General features: G+C 39.9%; 30 non-coding genes and 3 pseudogenes across 30 annotated transcripts; all 33 read right to left on the reverse strand.

Annotated features, from left to right (window-relative positions):
• Positions 1 to 145: 145 nt before the first annotated feature.
• Positions 146 to 264, reverse strand: LOC146051959 (5S ribosomal RNA). Its single transcript, XR_014467130.1, has one exon. It is a non-coding gene; the product is annotated as a 5S ribosomal RNA (ribosomal RNA).
• Positions 265 to 609: 345 nt separating this feature from the next.
• LOC146051894 (5S ribosomal RNA) lies at positions 610 to 728 on the reverse strand. The gene has a single exon (XR_014467071.1). It is a non-coding gene; the product is annotated as a 5S ribosomal RNA (ribosomal RNA).
• Positions 729 to 1,073: 345 nt separating this feature from the next.
• LOC146052030 (5S ribosomal RNA) lies at positions 1,074 to 1,192 on the reverse strand. The gene has a single exon (XR_014467184.1). It is a non-coding gene; the product is annotated as a 5S ribosomal RNA (ribosomal RNA).
• Positions 1,193 to 1,537: 345 nt separating this feature from the next.
• LOC146051856 (5S ribosomal RNA) lies at positions 1,538 to 1,656 on the reverse strand. The gene has a single exon (XR_014467037.1). It is a non-coding gene; the product is annotated as a 5S ribosomal RNA (ribosomal RNA).
• A 345-nt stretch (positions 1,657 to 2,001) lies between these two features.
• LOC146052010 (5S ribosomal RNA) lies at positions 2,002 to 2,120 on the reverse strand. The gene has a single exon (XR_014467176.1). It is a non-coding gene; the product is annotated as a 5S ribosomal RNA (ribosomal RNA).
• Positions 2,121 to 2,465: 345 nt separating this feature from the next.
• On the reverse strand, positions 2,466 to 2,584 carry LOC146052042 (5S ribosomal RNA). Its single transcript, XR_014467185.1, has one exon. It is a non-coding gene; the product is annotated as a 5S ribosomal RNA (ribosomal RNA).
• A 345-nt stretch (positions 2,585 to 2,929) lies between these two features.
• Positions 2,930 to 3,048, reverse strand: LOC146051888 (5S ribosomal RNA). The gene has a single exon (XR_014467065.1). It is a non-coding gene; the product is annotated as a 5S ribosomal RNA (ribosomal RNA).
• A 346-nt stretch (positions 3,049 to 3,394) lies between these two features.
• Positions 3,395 to 3,513, reverse strand: LOC146051852 (5S ribosomal RNA). Its single transcript, XR_014467033.1, has one exon. It is a non-coding gene; the product is annotated as a 5S ribosomal RNA (ribosomal RNA).
• A 345-nt stretch (positions 3,514 to 3,858) lies between these two features.
• On the reverse strand, positions 3,859 to 3,977 carry LOC146052054 (5S ribosomal RNA). The gene has a single exon (XR_014467186.1). It is a non-coding gene; the product is annotated as a 5S ribosomal RNA (ribosomal RNA).
• A 345-nt stretch (positions 3,978 to 4,322) lies between these two features.
• On the reverse strand, positions 4,323 to 4,441 carry LOC146051773 (5S ribosomal RNA). Its single transcript, XR_014466962.1, has one exon. It is a non-coding gene; the product is annotated as a 5S ribosomal RNA (ribosomal RNA).
• A 345-nt stretch (positions 4,442 to 4,786) lies between these two features.
• On the reverse strand, positions 4,787 to 4,905 carry LOC146052029 (5S ribosomal RNA; annotated as a pseudogene).
• A 345-nt stretch (positions 4,906 to 5,250) lies between these two features.
• Positions 5,251 to 5,369, reverse strand: LOC146052066 (5S ribosomal RNA). The gene has a single exon (XR_014467187.1). It is a non-coding gene; the product is annotated as a 5S ribosomal RNA (ribosomal RNA).
• Positions 5,370 to 5,714: 345 nt separating this feature from the next.
• On the reverse strand, positions 5,715 to 5,823 carry LOC146052124 (5S ribosomal RNA; annotated as a pseudogene).
• A 345-nt stretch (positions 5,824 to 6,168) lies between these two features.
• On the reverse strand, positions 6,169 to 6,287 carry LOC146051806 (5S ribosomal RNA). The gene has a single exon (XR_014466992.1). It is a non-coding gene; the product is annotated as a 5S ribosomal RNA (ribosomal RNA).
• A 346-nt stretch (positions 6,288 to 6,633) lies between these two features.
• On the reverse strand, positions 6,634 to 6,752 carry LOC146052078 (5S ribosomal RNA). The gene has a single exon (XR_014467188.1). It is a non-coding gene; the product is annotated as a 5S ribosomal RNA (ribosomal RNA).
• A 345-nt stretch (positions 6,753 to 7,097) lies between these two features.
• LOC146051958 (5S ribosomal RNA) lies at positions 7,098 to 7,216 on the reverse strand. Its single transcript, XR_014467129.1, has one exon. It is a non-coding gene; the product is annotated as a 5S ribosomal RNA (ribosomal RNA).
• Positions 7,217 to 7,561: 345 nt separating this feature from the next.
• LOC146052090 (5S ribosomal RNA) lies at positions 7,562 to 7,680 on the reverse strand. Its single transcript, XR_014467189.1, has one exon. It is a non-coding gene; the product is annotated as a 5S ribosomal RNA (ribosomal RNA).
• A 346-nt stretch (positions 7,681 to 8,026) lies between these two features.
• On the reverse strand, positions 8,027 to 8,145 carry LOC146051960 (5S ribosomal RNA). Its single transcript, XR_014467131.1, has one exon. It is a non-coding gene; the product is annotated as a 5S ribosomal RNA (ribosomal RNA).
• A 345-nt stretch (positions 8,146 to 8,490) lies between these two features.
• On the reverse strand, positions 8,491 to 8,609 carry LOC146051897 (5S ribosomal RNA). The gene has a single exon (XR_014467073.1). It is a non-coding gene; the product is annotated as a 5S ribosomal RNA (ribosomal RNA).
• Positions 8,610 to 8,954: 345 nt separating this feature from the next.
• On the reverse strand, positions 8,955 to 9,073 carry LOC146051835 (5S ribosomal RNA). The gene has a single exon (XR_014467018.1). It is a non-coding gene; the product is annotated as a 5S ribosomal RNA (ribosomal RNA).
• A 345-nt stretch (positions 9,074 to 9,418) lies between these two features.
• On the reverse strand, positions 9,419 to 9,537 carry LOC146051858 (5S ribosomal RNA). Its single transcript, XR_014467039.1, has one exon. It is a non-coding gene; the product is annotated as a 5S ribosomal RNA (ribosomal RNA).
• Positions 9,538 to 9,882: 345 nt separating this feature from the next.
• Positions 9,883 to 10,001, reverse strand: LOC146051982 (5S ribosomal RNA). Its single transcript, XR_014467151.1, has one exon. It is a non-coding gene; the product is annotated as a 5S ribosomal RNA (ribosomal RNA).
• A 345-nt stretch (positions 10,002 to 10,346) lies between these two features.
• LOC146051859 (5S ribosomal RNA) lies at positions 10,347 to 10,465 on the reverse strand. The gene has a single exon (XR_014467040.1). It is a non-coding gene; the product is annotated as a 5S ribosomal RNA (ribosomal RNA).
• Positions 10,466 to 10,810: 345 nt separating this feature from the next.
• LOC146052103 (5S ribosomal RNA) lies at positions 10,811 to 10,929 on the reverse strand. The gene has a single exon (XR_014467190.1). It is a non-coding gene; the product is annotated as a 5S ribosomal RNA (ribosomal RNA).
• A 345-nt stretch (positions 10,930 to 11,274) lies between these two features.
• LOC146052115 (5S ribosomal RNA) lies at positions 11,275 to 11,393 on the reverse strand. The gene has a single exon (XR_014467191.1). It is a non-coding gene; the product is annotated as a 5S ribosomal RNA (ribosomal RNA).
• Positions 11,394 to 11,738: 345 nt separating this feature from the next.
• On the reverse strand, positions 11,739 to 11,857 carry LOC146051827 (5S ribosomal RNA). Its single transcript, XR_014467011.1, has one exon. It is a non-coding gene; the product is annotated as a 5S ribosomal RNA (ribosomal RNA).
• Positions 11,858 to 12,202: 345 nt separating this feature from the next.
• On the reverse strand, positions 12,203 to 12,321 carry LOC146052127 (5S ribosomal RNA). The gene has a single exon (XR_014467192.1). It is a non-coding gene; the product is annotated as a 5S ribosomal RNA (ribosomal RNA).
• Positions 12,322 to 12,666: 345 nt separating this feature from the next.
• LOC146051860 (5S ribosomal RNA) lies at positions 12,667 to 12,785 on the reverse strand. The gene has a single exon (XR_014467041.1). It is a non-coding gene; the product is annotated as a 5S ribosomal RNA (ribosomal RNA).
• A 345-nt stretch (positions 12,786 to 13,130) lies between these two features.
• LOC146052024 (5S ribosomal RNA) lies at positions 13,131 to 13,249 on the reverse strand (annotated as a pseudogene).
• Positions 13,250 to 13,593: 344 nt separating this feature from the next.
• LOC146052131 (5S ribosomal RNA) lies at positions 13,594 to 13,712 on the reverse strand. The gene has a single exon (XR_014467194.1). It is a non-coding gene; the product is annotated as a 5S ribosomal RNA (ribosomal RNA).
• Positions 13,713 to 14,056: 344 nt separating this feature from the next.
• LOC146051992 (5S ribosomal RNA) lies at positions 14,057 to 14,175 on the reverse strand. Its single transcript, XR_014467160.1, has one exon. It is a non-coding gene; the product is annotated as a 5S ribosomal RNA (ribosomal RNA).
• A 345-nt stretch (positions 14,176 to 14,520) lies between these two features.
• Positions 14,521 to 14,639, reverse strand: LOC146052132 (5S ribosomal RNA). The gene has a single exon (XR_014467195.1). It is a non-coding gene; the product is annotated as a 5S ribosomal RNA (ribosomal RNA).
• Positions 14,640 to 14,984: 345 nt separating this feature from the next.
• On the reverse strand, positions 14,985 to 15,103 carry LOC146051828 (5S ribosomal RNA). The gene has a single exon (XR_014467012.1). It is a non-coding gene; the product is annotated as a 5S ribosomal RNA (ribosomal RNA).
• Between the last annotated feature and the right edge of the window lie 18 nt (positions 15,104 to 15,121).

Consider the following 15,121-nt stretch of genomic DNA (forward strand, 5'->3'; position numbering starts at 1 on the left):
TGGGCCTAAACAGTGTGGTAAGTCTTTTGGTGATGGCTATTGTGTCTGTTTGACCTCTTCCAAATGTCTGTACTGGCAATAAAAATAAAAAGTTTCCAATTTAAATAGCTAGAGAATAAAAAAAAAATTGCCTGTAATGTGAAAAAACCGACAGCACCTGGTGTTCCCATGTGGTCTCCCACCAAAGTACTAACCAGGCCCAACACTGCTTAGCTTCCAAGTTCAGACGAGATTGGGCCTATCCAATGTGGTATGGCTGTAGTTGAGATACAGGCACTTTTTTGCCCTCTTCTACTTCTATCACCAGGTAAGCTAATAAAAAAGTTTCCTAACTGTATTGGCTTACTGAAAAAAATCATGTGTTGGTAATGTAAAAAGACCTACAGGACATGATATTAGCAGGGGGTCTTAAATTAAACTACTAAAGAGGCTCAACACTGTTTAGCTGCCACAAGTAGTTGGAATTGGGCCTAAACAGTGTGGTAAGTCTTTAGGAGATGGCTATTGTGTCTGTTTGACCTCTTCCAAATGTCTGTACTGGCAATAAAAAGAAAAAGTTTCCAATTTAAATAGCTAGAGAATAAAAACAATTTGCCTGTAATGTCAAAAAACCTACAGCACCTGGTGTTCCCATGTGGTCTCCCACCCAAGTACTAACCAGGCCCAACACTGCTTAGCTTCCAAGATCAGACAAGATTGGGCCTATCCAATGTGGTATGGCTGTAGGTGAGATACAAGCACTTTTTTGCCCTCTTCTACTTCTATCACCAGGTAAGCTAATAAAAAAGTTTCCTAACTGTATTGGCTTACTGAAAAAAATCATGTGTTGGTAATGTAAAAAGACCTACAGGACATGATATTAGCAGGGGGTCTTAAATTAAACTACTAAAGAGGCTCAACACTGTTTAGCTGCCAAAAGCAGTTGGAATTGGGCCTAAACAGTGTGGTAAGTCTTTAGGTGATGGCTATTGTGTCTGTTTGACCTCTTCCAAATGTCTGTACTGGCAATAAAAAGAAAAAGTTTCCAATTTAAATAGCTAGAGAATAAAAACAATTTGCCTGTAATGTGAAAAAACCTACAGCACCTGGTGTTCCCATGTGGTCTCCCACCCAAGTACTAACCAGGCCCAACACTGCTTAGCTTCCAAGATCAGACGAGATTGGGCCTATCCAATGTGGTATGGCTGTAGGTGAGATACATGCACTTTTTTGCCCTCTTCTACTTCTATCACCAGGTAAGCTAATAAAAAAGTTTCCTAACTGTATTGGCTTACTGAAAAAAATCATGTTTTGGTAATGTAAAACGACCTACAGGACATGATATTAGCAGGGGGTCTTAAATTAAACTACTAAAGAGGATCAACACTGTTTAGCTGCCAAAAGCAGATGGAATTGGGCCTAAACAGTGTGGTAAGTCTTTAGGTGATGGCTATTGTGTCTGTTTGACCTCTTCCAAATGCCTGTACTGGCAATAAAAAGAAAAAGTTTCCAATTTAAATAGCTAGAGAATAAAAACAATTTGCCTGTAATGTGAAAAAACCTACAGCACCTGGTGTTCCCATGTGGTCTCCCACCCAAGTACTAACCAGGCCCAACACTGCTTAGCTTCCAAGAACAGACGAGATTGGGCCTATCCAATGTGGTATGGCTGTAGGTGAAATACAGGCACTTTTTAGCCCTCTTCTACTTCTATCACCAGGTAAGCTAATAAAAAAGTTTCCTAACTGTATTGGCTTACTGAAAAAAATCATGTGTTGGTAATGTAAAAAGACCTACAGGACATGATATTAGCAGGGGGTCTTAAATTAAACTACTAAAGAGGCTCAACACTGTTTAGCTGCCAAAAGCAGTTGGAATTGGGCCTAAACAGTGTGGTAAGTCTTTATGTGATGGCTATTGTGTCTGTTTGACCTCTTCCAAATGTCTGTACTGGCAATAAAAAGAAAAAGTTTCAGATTTAAATAGCTAGAGAATAAAAACAATTTGCCTGTAATGTGAAAAACCCTACAGCACCTGGTGTTCCCATGTGGTCTCCCACCAAAGTACTAACCAGGCCCAACACTGCTTAGCTTCCAAGATCAGACAAGATTGGGCCTATCCAATGTGGTATGGCTGTAGGTGAGATACAGGCACTTTTTTGCCCTCTTCTACTTCTATCACCAGGTAAGCTAATACAAAAGTTCCCTAACTGTATTGGCTTACGGAAAAAAATCATGTGTTGGTAATGTAAAAAGACCTACAGGACATGATATTAGCAGGGGGTCTTAAATTAAACTACAAAAGAGGCTCAACACTGTTTAGCTGCCAAAAGCAGTTGGAATTGAGCCTAAACAGTGTGGTAAGTCTTTAGCTGATGGCTATTGTGTCTGTTTGACCTCTTCCAAATGTCTGTGCTGGCAATAAAATGAAAAAGTTTCCAATATAAATAGCTAGAGAATAAAAACAATTTGCCAGTGATGTGAAAAAACCTACAGCACCTGGTGTTCCCATGTGGTCTCCCACCCAAGTACTAACCAGGCCCAACACTGCTTAGCTTCCAAGATCAGACGAGATTGGGCCTATCCAATGTGGTATGGCTGTAGGTGAGTTAAATTCACTTTTTTGCCCTCTTCTACTTCTATCACCAGGTAAGCTAATAAAAAAGTTTCCTAACTGTATTGGCTTACTGAAAAAAATCATGTGTTGGTAATGTAAAAAGACCTACAGGACATGATATTAGCAGGGGGTCTTAAATTAAACTACTAAAGAGGCTCAACACTGTTTAGCTGCCAAAAGCAGTTGGAATTGGGCCTAAACAGTGTGGTAAGTCTTTAGGTGATGGCTATTGTGTCAGTTTGATCTCTTCCAAATGTCTGTGCTGGCAATAAAAAGAAAAAGTTTCCAATCTAAATAGCTAGAGAATAAAAACAATTTGCCAGTAATGTGAAAAAACCTACAGCACCTGGTGTTCCCATGTGGTCTCCCACCCAAGTACTAACCAGGCCCAACACTGCTTAGCTTCCAAGATCAGACGAGGTTGGGCCTATCCAATGTGGTATGGCTGTAGGTGAGATACAAGCACTTTTTTGCCCTCTTCTACTTCTATCACCAGGTAAGCTAATAAAAAAGTTTCCTAACTGTATTGGCTTACTTAAAAAAAATCATGTGTTGGTAATGTAAAAAGACCTACAGGACATGATATTAGCAGGGGGTCTTAAATTAAACTACTAAAGCGGCTCAACACTGTTTAGCTGCCAAAAGCAGTTGGAATTGGGCCTAAACAGTGTGGTAAGTCTTTAGGTGATGGCTATTGTGTCTGTTTGACCTCTTCCAAATGTCTGTACTGGCAATAAAAAGAAAAAGTTTCCAATTTAAATAGCTAGAGAATAAAAACAATTTGCCTGTAATGTGAAAAAACCTACAGCACCTGGTGTTCCCATGTGGTCTCCCACCCAAGTACTAACCAGGCCCAACACTGCTTAGCTTCCAAAATCAGACGAGATTGGGCCTATCCAATGTGGTATGGCTGTAGGTGAGATACAGGCACTTTTTTGCCCTCTTCTACTTCTATCACCAGGTAAGCTAATAAAAAAGTTTCCTAACTGTATTGGCTTACTGAAAAAAATCATGTGTTGGTAATGTAAAAAGACCTACAGGACATGATATTAGCAGGGGGTCTTAAATTAAACTACTAAACCAGCTCAACACTGTTTAGCTGCCAAAAGCAGTTGGAATTGGGCCTAAACAGTGTGGTAAGTCTTTAGGTGATGGCTATTGTGTCTGTTTGACCTATTCCAAATGTCTGTACTGGCAATAAAAAGAAAAAGTTTCCAATTTAAATAGCTAGAGAATAAAAACAATTTGCCTGTAATGTGAAAAAACCTACAGCACCTGGTGTTCCCATGTGGTCTCCCACCCAAGTACTAACCAGGCCCAACACTGCTTAGCTTCCAAGATCAGACGAGATTGGGCCTATCCAATGTGGTATGGCTGTAGGTGAGATACAGGCACTTTTTTGCCCTCTTCTACTTTTATCACCAGGTAAGCTAATAAAAAAGTTTCCTAACTGTATTGGCTTACTGAAAAAAATCATGTGTTGGTAATGTAAAAAGACCTACAGGACATGATATTAGCAGGGAGTCTTAAATTAAACTACTAAAGAGGCCCAACACTGTTTAGCTGCCAAAAGCAGTTGGAATTGGGCCTAAACAGTGTGGTAAGTCTTTAGGTGATGGCTATTGTGTCTGTTTGACCTCTTCCAAATGTCTGTGCTGGCAATAAAAAGAAAAAGTTTCCAATTTAAATAGCTAGAGAATAAAATTAATTTGCCAGTAATGTGAAAAAACCTACAGCACCTGGTGTTCCCATGTGGTCTCCCACCCAAGTACTAACCAGGCCCAACACTGCTTAGCTTCCAAGTTCAGACGAGATTGGGCCTATCCAATGTGGTATGGCTGTAGTTGAGATCCAGGCACTTTTTTGCCCTCTTCTACTTCTATCACCAGGTAAGCTAATAAAAAAGTTTCCTAACTGTATTGGCTTACTGAAAAAAATCATGTGTTGGTAATGTAAAAAGACCTACAGGACATTATATTAGCAGGGGGTCTTAAATTAAACTACTAAAGAGGCTCAACACTGTTTAGCTGCCAAAAGCAGTTGGAATTGGGCCTAAACAGTTTGGTAAGTCTTTAGGTGATGGCTATTGTGTCTGTTTGACCTCTTCCAAATGTCTGTGCTGGCAATAAAAAGATAAAGTTTCCTATTTAAATAGCTAGAGAATAAAAACAATTTGCCTGTAATGTGAAAAAACCTACAGCACCTGGTGTTCCCATGTGGTCTCCCACCCAAGTACTAACCAGGCCCAACACTGCTTAGCTTCCAAGATCAGACGAGAGTGGGCCTATCCAATGTGGTATGGCTGTAGCTGAGTTAAAGGCACTTTTTTGCCCTCTTCTACTTCTATCACTAGGTAAGCTAATACAAAAGTTTCCTAACTGTATTGGCTTACTGAAAAAAATCATGTGTTGGTAATGTAAAAAGACCTACAGGACATTATATTAGCAGGGGGTCTTAAATTAAACTACTAAAGAGGCTCAACACTGTTTAGCTGCCAAAAGCAGTTGGAATTGGGCCTAAACAGTGTGGTAAGTCTTTAGGTGATGGCTATTGTGTCTGTTTGACCTCTTCCAAATGTCTGTACTGGCAATAAAAAGAAAAAGTTTCCAATTTAAATAGCTAGAGAATAAAAACAATTTGCCTGTAATGTGAAAAAACCTACAGCACCTGGTGTTCCCATGTGGTCTCCCACCCAAGTACTAACCAGGCCCAACACTGCTTAGCTTCCAAGATCAGACGAGATTGGGCCTATCCAATGTGGTATGGCTGTAGGTGAGATACAGGCACTTTTTTGCCCTCTTCTACTTCTATCACCAGGTAAGCTAATAAAAAAGTTTTAAAACTGTATTGGCTTACTGAAAAAAATCATGTGTTGGTAATGTAAAAAGACCTACAGGACATGATATTAGCAGGGAGTCTTAAATTAAACTACTAAAGAGGCCCAACACTGTTTAGCTGCCAAAAGCAGTTGGAATTGGGCCTAAACAGTGTGGTAAGTCTTTAGGTGATGGATATTGTGTCTGTTTTACCTCTTCCAAATGTCAGTGCTGGCAATAAAAAGAAAAAGTTTCCAATTTAAATATCTAGAGAATAAAAACAATTTGCCAGTAATGTGAAAAAACCTACAGCACCTGGTGTTCCCATGTGGTCTCCCACCTAAGTACTATCCAGGCCCAACACTGCTTTGCTTCCAAGATCAGGCCTATCCAATGTGGTATGGCTGTAGGTGAGATACAGGTACTTTTTTGCCCTCTTCTACTTCTATCACCAGGTAAGCTAATACAAAAGTTTCCTAACTGTATTGGCTTACTGAAAAAAATCATGTGTTGGTAATGTAAAAAGACCTACAGGACATGATATTAGCAGGGGGTCTTAAATTAAACTACTAAAGAGGCTCAACACTGTTTAGCTGCCAAAAGCAGTTGGAATTGGGCCTAAACAGTGTGGTAAGTCTTTAGGTGATGGCTATTGTGTCTGTTTGAACTCTTCCAAATGTCTGTGCTGGCAATAAAAAGAAAAAGTTTCCAATCTAAATAGCTAGAGAATAAAAACAATTTGCCAGTAATGTGAAAAAACCTACAGCACCTGGTGTTCCCATGTGGTCTCCCACCCAAGTACTAACCAGGCCCAACACTGCTTAACTTCCAAGATCAGACGAGGTTGGGCCTATCCAATGTGGTATGGCTGTAGGTGAGATACAAGCACTTTTTTGCCCTCTTCTACTTCTATCACCAGGTAAGCTAATAAAAAAGTTTCCTAACTGTATTGGCTTACTTAAAAAAAATCATGTGTTGGTAATGTAAAAAGACCTACAGGACATGATATTAGCAGGGGGTCTTAAATTAAACTACTAAAGAGGCTCAACACTGTTTAGCTGCCAAAAGCAGTTGGAATTGGGCCTAAACAGTGTGGTAATTCTTTAGGTGATGGCTATTGTGTCTGTTTGACCTCTTCCAAATGTCTGTACTGGCAATAAAAAGAAAAAGTTTCCAATTTAAATAGCTAGAGAATAAAAACAATTTGCCTGTAATGTGAAAAAACCTACAGCACCTGGTGTTCCCATGTGGTCTCCCACCCAAGTACTAACCAGGCCCAACACTGCTTAGCTTCCAAGATCAGACGAGATTGGGCCTATCCAATGTGGTATGGCTGTAGGTGAGATACAGGCACTTTTTTGCCCTCTTCTACTTCTATCACCAGGTAAGCTAATAAAAAAGTTTCCTAACTGTATTGGCTTACTGAAAAAAATCATGTGTTGGTAATGTAAAAAGACCTACAGGACATGATATTAGCAGGGAGTCTTAAATTAAACTACTAAAGAGGCCCAACACTGTTTAGCTGCCAAAAGCAGTTGGAATTGGGCCTAAACAGTGTGGTAAGTCTTTAGGTGATGGCTATTGTGTCTGTTTGACCTCTTCCAAATGTCTGTGCTGGCAATAAAAAGAAAAAGTTTCCAATTTAAATAGCTAGAGAATAAAAACAATTTGCCTGTAATGTGAAAAAACCTACAGCACCTGGTGTTCCCATGTGGTCTCCCACCCAAGTACTAACCAGGCCCAATACTGCTTAGCTTCCAAGTTCAGACGAGATTGGGCCTATCCAATGTGGTATGGCTGTAGTTGAGATACAGGCACTTTTTTGCCCTCTTCTACTTCTATCACCAGGTAAGCTAATAAAAAAGTTTCCTAACTGTATTGGCTTACTGAAAAAAATCATGTGTTGGTAATGTAAAAAGACCTACAGGACATGATATTAGCAGGGGGTCTTAAATTAAACTACTAAAGAGGCTCAACACTGTTTAGCTGCCAAAAGCAGTTGGAATTGGGCCTAAACAGTTTGGTAAGTCTTTAGGTGATGGCTATTGTGTCTGTTTGACCTCTTCCAAATGTCTGTGCTGGCAATAAAAAGATAAAGTTTCCTATTTAAATAGCTAGAGAATAAAAACAATTTGCCAGTAATGTGAAAAAACCTACAGCACCTGGTGTTCCCATGTGGTCTCCCACCCAAGTACTAACCAGGCCCAACACTGCTTAGCTTCCAAGATCAGACGAGATTGGGCCTATCCAATGTGGTATGGCTGTAGGTGAGATACAGGCACTTTTTTGCCCTCTTCTACTTCTATCACCAGGTAAGCTAATAAAAAAGTTTCCTAACTGTATTGGCTTACTGAAAAAAATCATGTGTTGGTAATGTAAAAAGACCTACAGGACATGATATTAGCAGGGAGTCTTAAATTAAACTACTAAAGGGGCCCAACACTGTTTAGCTGCCAAAAGCAGTTGGAATTGGGCCTAAACAGTGTGGTAAGTCTTTAGGTGATGGCTATTGTGTCTGTTTGACCTCTTCCAAATGTCTGTACTGGCAATAAAAATAAAAAGTTTCCAATTTAAATAGCTAGAGAATAAAAAAAAAATTGCCTGTAATGTGAAAAAACCGACAGCACCTGGTGTTCCCATGTGGTCTCCCACCAAAGTACTAACCAGGCCCAACACTGCTTAGCTTCCAAGTTCAGACGAGATTGGGCCTATCCAATGTGGTATGGCTGTAGTTGAGATAAAGGCACTTTTTTGCCCTCTTCTACTTCTATCACCAGGTAAGCTAATAAAAAAGTTTCCTAACTGTATTGGCTTACTGAAAAAAATCATGTGTTGGTAATGTAAAAAGACCTACAGGACATGATATTAGCAGGGGGTCTTAAATTAAACTACTAAAGAGGCTCAACACTGTTTAGCTGCCACAAGTAGTTGGAATTGGGCCTAAACAGTGTGGTAAGTCTTTAGGAGATGGCTATTGTGTCTGTTTGACCTCTTCCAAATGTCTGTACTGGCAATAAAAAGAAAAAGTTTCCAATTTAAATAGCTAGAGAATAAAAACAATTTGCCTGTGATGTCAAAAAACCTACAGCACCTGGTGTTCCCATGTGGTCTCCCACCCAAGTACTAACCAGGCCCAACACTGCTTAGCTTCCAAGATCAGACAAGATTGGGCCTATCCAATGTGGTATGGCTGTAGGTGAGATACAGGCACTTTTTTGCCCTCTTCTACTTCTATCACCAGGTAAGCTAATAAAAAAGTTTCCTAACTGTATTGGCTTACTGAAAAAAATCATGTGTTGGTAATGTAAAAAGACCTACATTACATGATATTAGCAGGGGGTCTTAAATTAAACTACTAAAGAGGCTCAACACTGTTTAGCTGCCAAAAGCAGTTGGAATTGGGCCTAAACAGTGTGGTAAGTCTTTAGGTGATGGCTATTGTGTCTGTTTGACCTCTTCCAAATGTCTGTACTGGCAATAAAAAGAAAAAGTTTCCAATTTAAATAGCTAGAGAATAAAAACAATTTGCCTGTAATGTGAAAAAACCTACAGCACCTGGTGTTCCCATGTGGTCTCCCACCCAAGTACTAACCAGGCCCAACACTGCTTAGCTTCCAAGATCAGACAAGATTGGGCCTTTCCAATGTGGTATGGCTGTAGGTGAGATACATGCACTTTTTTGCCCTCTTCTACTTCTATCACCAGGTAAGCTAATAAAAAAGTTTCCTAACTGTATTGGCTTACTGAAAAAAATCATGTGTTGGTAATGTAAAACGACCTACAGGACATGATATTAGCAGGGGGTCTTAAATTAAACTACTAAAGAGGATCAACACTGTTTAGCTGCCAAAAGCAGATGGAATTGGGCCTAAACAGTGTGGTAAGTCTTTAGGTGATGGCTATTGTGTCTGTTTGACCTCTTCCAAATGCCTGTACTGGCAATAAAAAGAAAAAGTTTCCAATTTAAATAGCTAGAGAATAAAAACAATTTGCCTGTAATGTGAAAAAACCTACAGCACCTGGTGTTCCCATGTGGTCTCCCACCCAAGTACTAACCAGGCCCAACACTGCTTAGCTTCCAAGAACAGACGAGATTGGGCCTATCCAATGTGGTATGGCTGTAGGTGAAATACAGGCACTTTTTAGCCCTCTTCTACTTCTATCACCAGGTAAGCTAATAAAAAAGTTTCCTAACTGTATTGGCTTACTGAAAAAAATCATGTGTTGGTAATGTAAAAAGACCTACAGGACATGATATTAGCAGGGGGTCTTAAATTAAACTACTAAAGAGGCTCAACACTGTTTAGCTGCCAAAAGCAGTTGGAATTGGGCCTAAACAGTGTGGTAAGTCTTTATGTGATGGCTATTGTGTCTGTTTGACCTCTTCCAAATGTCTGTACTGGCAATAAAAAGAAAAAGTTTCCAATTTAAATAGCTAGAGAATAAAAACAATTTGCCTGTAATGTGAAAAACCCTACAGCACCTGGTGTTCCCATGTGGTCTCCCACCAAAGTACTAACCAGGCCCAACACTGCTTAGCTTCCAAGATCAGACAAGATTGGGCCTTTCCAATGTGGTATGGCTGTAGGTGAGATACATGCACTTTTTTGCCCTCTTCTACTTCTATCACCAGGTAAGCTAATACAAAAGTTTCCTAACTGTATTGGCTTACTGAAAAAAATCATGTGTTGGTAATGTAAAACGACCTACAGGACATGATATTAGCAGGGGGTCTTAAATTAAACTACTAAAGAGGATCAACACTGTTTAGCTGCCAAAAGCAGATGGAATTGGGCCTAAACAGTGTGGTAAGTCTTTAGGTGATGGCTATTGTGTCTGTTTGACCTCTTCCAAATGCCTGTACTGGCAATAAAAAGAAAAAGTTTCCAATTTAAATAGCTAGAGAATAAAAACAATTTGCCTGTAATGTGAAAAAACCTACAGCACCTGGTGTTCCCATGTGGTCTCCCACCCAAGTACTAACCAGGCCCAACACTGCTTAGCTTCCAAGAACAGACGAGATTGGGCCTATCCAATGTGGTATGGCTGTAGGTGAAATACAGGCACTTTTTAGCCCTCTTCTACTTCTATCACCAGGTAAGCTAATAAAAAAGTTTCCTAACTGTATTGGCTTACTGAAAAAAATCATGTGTTGGTAATGTAAAAAGACCTACAGGACATGATATTAGCAGGGGGTCTTAAATTAAACTACTAAAGAGGCTCAACACTGTTTAGCTGCCAAAAGCAGTTGGAATTGGGCCTAAACAGTGTGGTAAGTCTTTAGGTGATGGCTATTGTGTCTGTTTGACCTCTTCCAAATGTCTGTGCTGGCAATAAAATGAAAAAGTTTCCAATATAAATAGCTAGAGAATAAAAACAATTTGCCAGTGATGTGAAAAAACCTACAGCACCTGGTGTTCCCATGTGGTCTCCCACCCAAGTACTAACCAGGCCCAACACTGCTTAGCTTCCAAGATCAGACGAGATTGGGCCTATCCAATGTGGTATGGCTGTAGGTGAGTTAAATTCACTTTTTTGCCCTCTTCTACTTCTATCACCAGGTAAGCTAATAAAAAAGTTTCCTAACTGTATTGGCTTACTGAAAAAAATCATGTGTTGGTAATGTAAAAAGACCTACAGGACATGATATTAGCAGGGGGTCTTAAATTAAACTACTAAACAGGCTCAACACTGTTTAGCTGCCAAAAGCAGTTGGAATTGGGCCTAAACAGTGTGGTAAGTCTTTAGGTGATGGCTATTGTGTCTGTTTGACCTCTTCCAAATGTCTGTACTGGCAATAAAAAGAAAAAGTTTCCAATTTAAATAGCTAGAGAATAAAAACAATTTGCCTGTAATGTGAAAAAACCTACAGCACCTGGTGTTCCCATGTGGTCTCCCACCCAAGTACTAACCAGGCCCAACACTGCTTAGCTTCCAAGATCAGACGAGATTGGGCCTATCCAATGTGGTATGGCTGTAGGTGAGATACAGGCACTTTTTTGCCCTCTTCTACTTCTATCACCAGGTAAGCTAATAAAAAAGTTTCCTAACTGTATTGGCTTACTGAAAAAAATCATGTGTTGGTAATGTAAAAATACCTACAGGACATGATATTAGCAGGGAGTCTTAAATTAAACTACTAAAGAGGCCCAACACTGTTTAGCTGCCAAAAGCAGTTGGAATTGGGCCTAAACAGTGTGGTAAGTCTTTAGGTGATGGCTATTGTGTCTGTTTGACCTCTTCCAAATGTCTGTGCTGGCAATAAAAAGAAAAAGTTTCCAATTTAAATAGCTAGAGAATAAAAACAATTTGCCAGTAATGTGAAAAAACCTACAGCACCTGGTGTTCCCATGTGGTCTCCCACCCAAGTACTAACCAGGCCCAACACTGCTTAGCTTCCAAGATCAGACGAGATTGGGCCTATCCAATGTGGTATGGCTGTAGTTGAGATACAGGCACTTTTTTGCCCTCTTCTACTTCTATCACCAGGTAAGGTAATAAAAAAGTTTCCTAACTGTATTGGCTTACTGAAAAAAATCATGTGTTGGTAATGTAAAAAGACCTACAGGACATGATATTAGCAGGGGGTCTTAAATTAAACTACTAAAGAGGCTCAACACTGTTTAGCTGCCAAAAGCAGTTGGAATTGGGCCTAAACAGTGTGGTAATTCTTTAGGTGATGGCTATTGTGTCTGTTTGACCTCTTCCAAATGTCTGTACTGGCAATAAAAAGAAAAAGTTTCCAATTTAAATAGCTAGAGAATAAAAACAATTTGCCTGTAATGTGAAAAAACCTACAGCACCTGGTGTTCCCATGTGGTCTCCCACCCAAGTACTAACCAGGCCCAACACTGCTTAGCTTCCAAGATCAGACGAGATTGGGCCTATCCAATGTGGTATGGCTGTAGGTGAGATACATGCACTTTTTTGCCCTCTTCTACTTTTATCACCAGGTAAGCTAATAAAAAAGTTTCCTAACTGTATTGGCTTACTGAAAAAAATCATGTGTTGGTAATGTAAAACGACCTACAGGACATGATATTAGCAGGGGGTCTTAAATTAAACTACTAAAGAGGATCAACACTGTTTAGCTGCCAAAAGCAGATGGAATTGGGCCTAAACAGTGTGGTAAGTCTTTAGGTGATGGCTATTGTGTCTGTTTGACCTCTTCCAAATGCCTGTACTGGCAATAAAAAGAAAAAGTTTCCAATTTAAATAGCTAGAGAATAAAAACAATTTGCCTGTAATGTGAAAAAACCTACAGCACCTGGTGTTCCCATGTGGTCTCCCACCCAAGTACTAACCAGGCCCAACACTGCTTAGCTTCCAAGAACAGACGAGATTGGGCCTATCCAATGTGGTATGGCTGTAGGTGAAATACAGGCACTTTTTAGCCCTCTTCTACTTCTATCACCAGGTAAGCTAATAAAAAAGTTTCCTAACTGTATTGGCTTACTGAAAAAAATCATGTGTTGGTAATGTAAAAAGACCTACAGGACATGATATTAGCAGGGGGTCTTAAATTAAACTACTAAAGAGGCTCAACACTGTTTAGCTGCCAAAAGCAGTTGGAATTGGGCCTAAACAGTGTGGTAAGTCTTTATGTGATGGCTATTGTGTCTGTTTGACCTCTTCCAAATGTCTGTACTGGCAATAAAAAGAAAAAGTTTCCAATTTAAATAGCTAGAGAATAAAAACAATTTGCCTGTAATGTGAAAAACCCTACAGCACCTGGTGTTCCCATGTGGTCTCCCACCAAAGTACTAACCAGGCCCAACACTGCTAAGCTTCCAAGATCAGACGAGATTGGGCCTATCCAATGTGGTATGGCTGTAGGTGAGATACAGGCACTTTTTGCCCTCTTCTACTTCTATCACCAGGTAAGCTAATACAAAAGTTCCCTAACTGTATTGGCTTACGGAAAAAAATCATGTGTTGGTAATGTAAAAAGACCTACAGGACATGATATTAGCAGGGGGTCTTAAATTAAACTACAAAAGAGGCTCAACACTGTTTAGCTGCCAAAAGCAGTTGGAATTGAGCCTAAACAGTGTGGTAAGTCTTTAGGTGATGGCTATTGTGTCTGTTTGACCTCTTCCAAATGTCTGTGCTGGCAATAAAATGAAAAAGTTTCCAATATAAATAGCTAGAGAATAAAAACAATTTGCCAGTGATGTGAAAAAACCTACAGCACCTGGTGTTCCCATGTGGTCTCCCACCCAAGTACTAACCAGGCCCAACACTGCTTAGCTTCCAAGATCAGACGAGATTGGGCCTATCCAATGTGGTATGGCTGTAGGTGAGCTAAATTCACTTTTTTGCCCTCTTCTACTTCTATCACCAGGTAAGCTAATAAAAAAGTTTCCTAACTGTATTGGCTTACTGAAAAAAATCATGTGTTGGTAATGTAAAAAGACCTACAGGACATGATATTAGCAGGGGGTCTTAAATTAAACTACTAAAGAGGCTCAACACTGTTTAGCTGCCAAAAGTAGTTGGAATTGGGCCTAAACAGTGTGGTAAGTCTTTAGGAGATGGCTATTGTGTCTGTTTGACCTCTTCCAAATGTCTGTACTGGCAATAAAAAGAAAAAGTTTCCAATTTAAATAGCTAGAGAATAAAAACAATTTGCCTGTAATGTGAAAAACCTACAGCACCTGGTGTTCCCATGTGGTCTCCCACCCAAGTACTAACCAGGCCCAACACTGCTTAGCTTCCAAGATCAGACGAGATTGGGCCTATTCAATGTGGTATGGCTGTAGGTGAGATATAGGCACTTTTTTGCCCTCTACTACTTCTATCACCAGGTAAGCTAATAAAAAAGTTTCCTAACTGTATTGGCTTACTGAAAAAAATCATGTGTTGGTAATGTAAAAAGACCTACAGGACATGATATTAGCAGGGGGTCTTAAATTAAACTACTAAACAGGCTCAACACTGTTTAGCTGCCAAAAGCAGTTGGAATTGGGCCTAAACAGTGTGGTAAGTCTTTAGGTGATGGCTATTGTGTCTGTTTGACCTCTTCCAAATGTCTGTACTGGCAATAAAAAGAAAAAGTTTCCAATTTAAATAGCTAGAGAATAAAAACAATTTGCCTGTAATGTGAAAAAACCTACAGCACCTGGTGTTCCCATGTGGTCTCCCACCCAAGTACTAACCAGGCCCAACACTGCTTAGCTTCCAAGATCAGACGAGATTGGGCCTATCCAATGTGGTATGGCTGTAGGTGAGATACAGGCACTTTTTTGCCCTCTTCTACTTCTATCACCAGGTAAGCTAATAAAAAAGTTTCCTAACTGTATTGGCTTACTGAAAAAAATCATGTGTTGGTAATGTAAAAATACCTACAGGACATGATATTAGCAGGGAGTCTTAAATTAAACTACTAAAGAGGCCCAACACTGTTTAGCTGCCAAAAGCAGTTGGCATTGGGCCTAAACAGTGTGGTAAGTCTTTAGGTGATGGCTATTGTGTCTGTTTGACCTCTTCCAAATGTCTGTGCTGGCAATAAAAAGAAAAAGTTTCCAATTTAAATAGCTAGAGAATAAAAACAATTTGCCAGTAATGTGAAAAAACCTACAGCACCTGGTGTTCCCATGTGGTCTCCCACCCAAGTACTAACCAGGCCCAACACTGCTTAGCTTCCAAGATCAGACGAGATTGGGCCTATCCAATGTGGTATGGCTGTAGTTGAGATACAGGCACTTTTT

Source organism: Crinia signifera, unplaced genomic scaffold, assembly GCF_055691185.1.
Source record: "Crinia signifera unplaced genomic scaffold, ASM5569118v1 HAP2_SCAFFOLD_105, whole genome shotgun sequence".
Taxonomy (NCBI): Eukaryota; Metazoa; Chordata; class Amphibia; order Anura; family Myobatrachidae; genus Crinia; species Crinia signifera.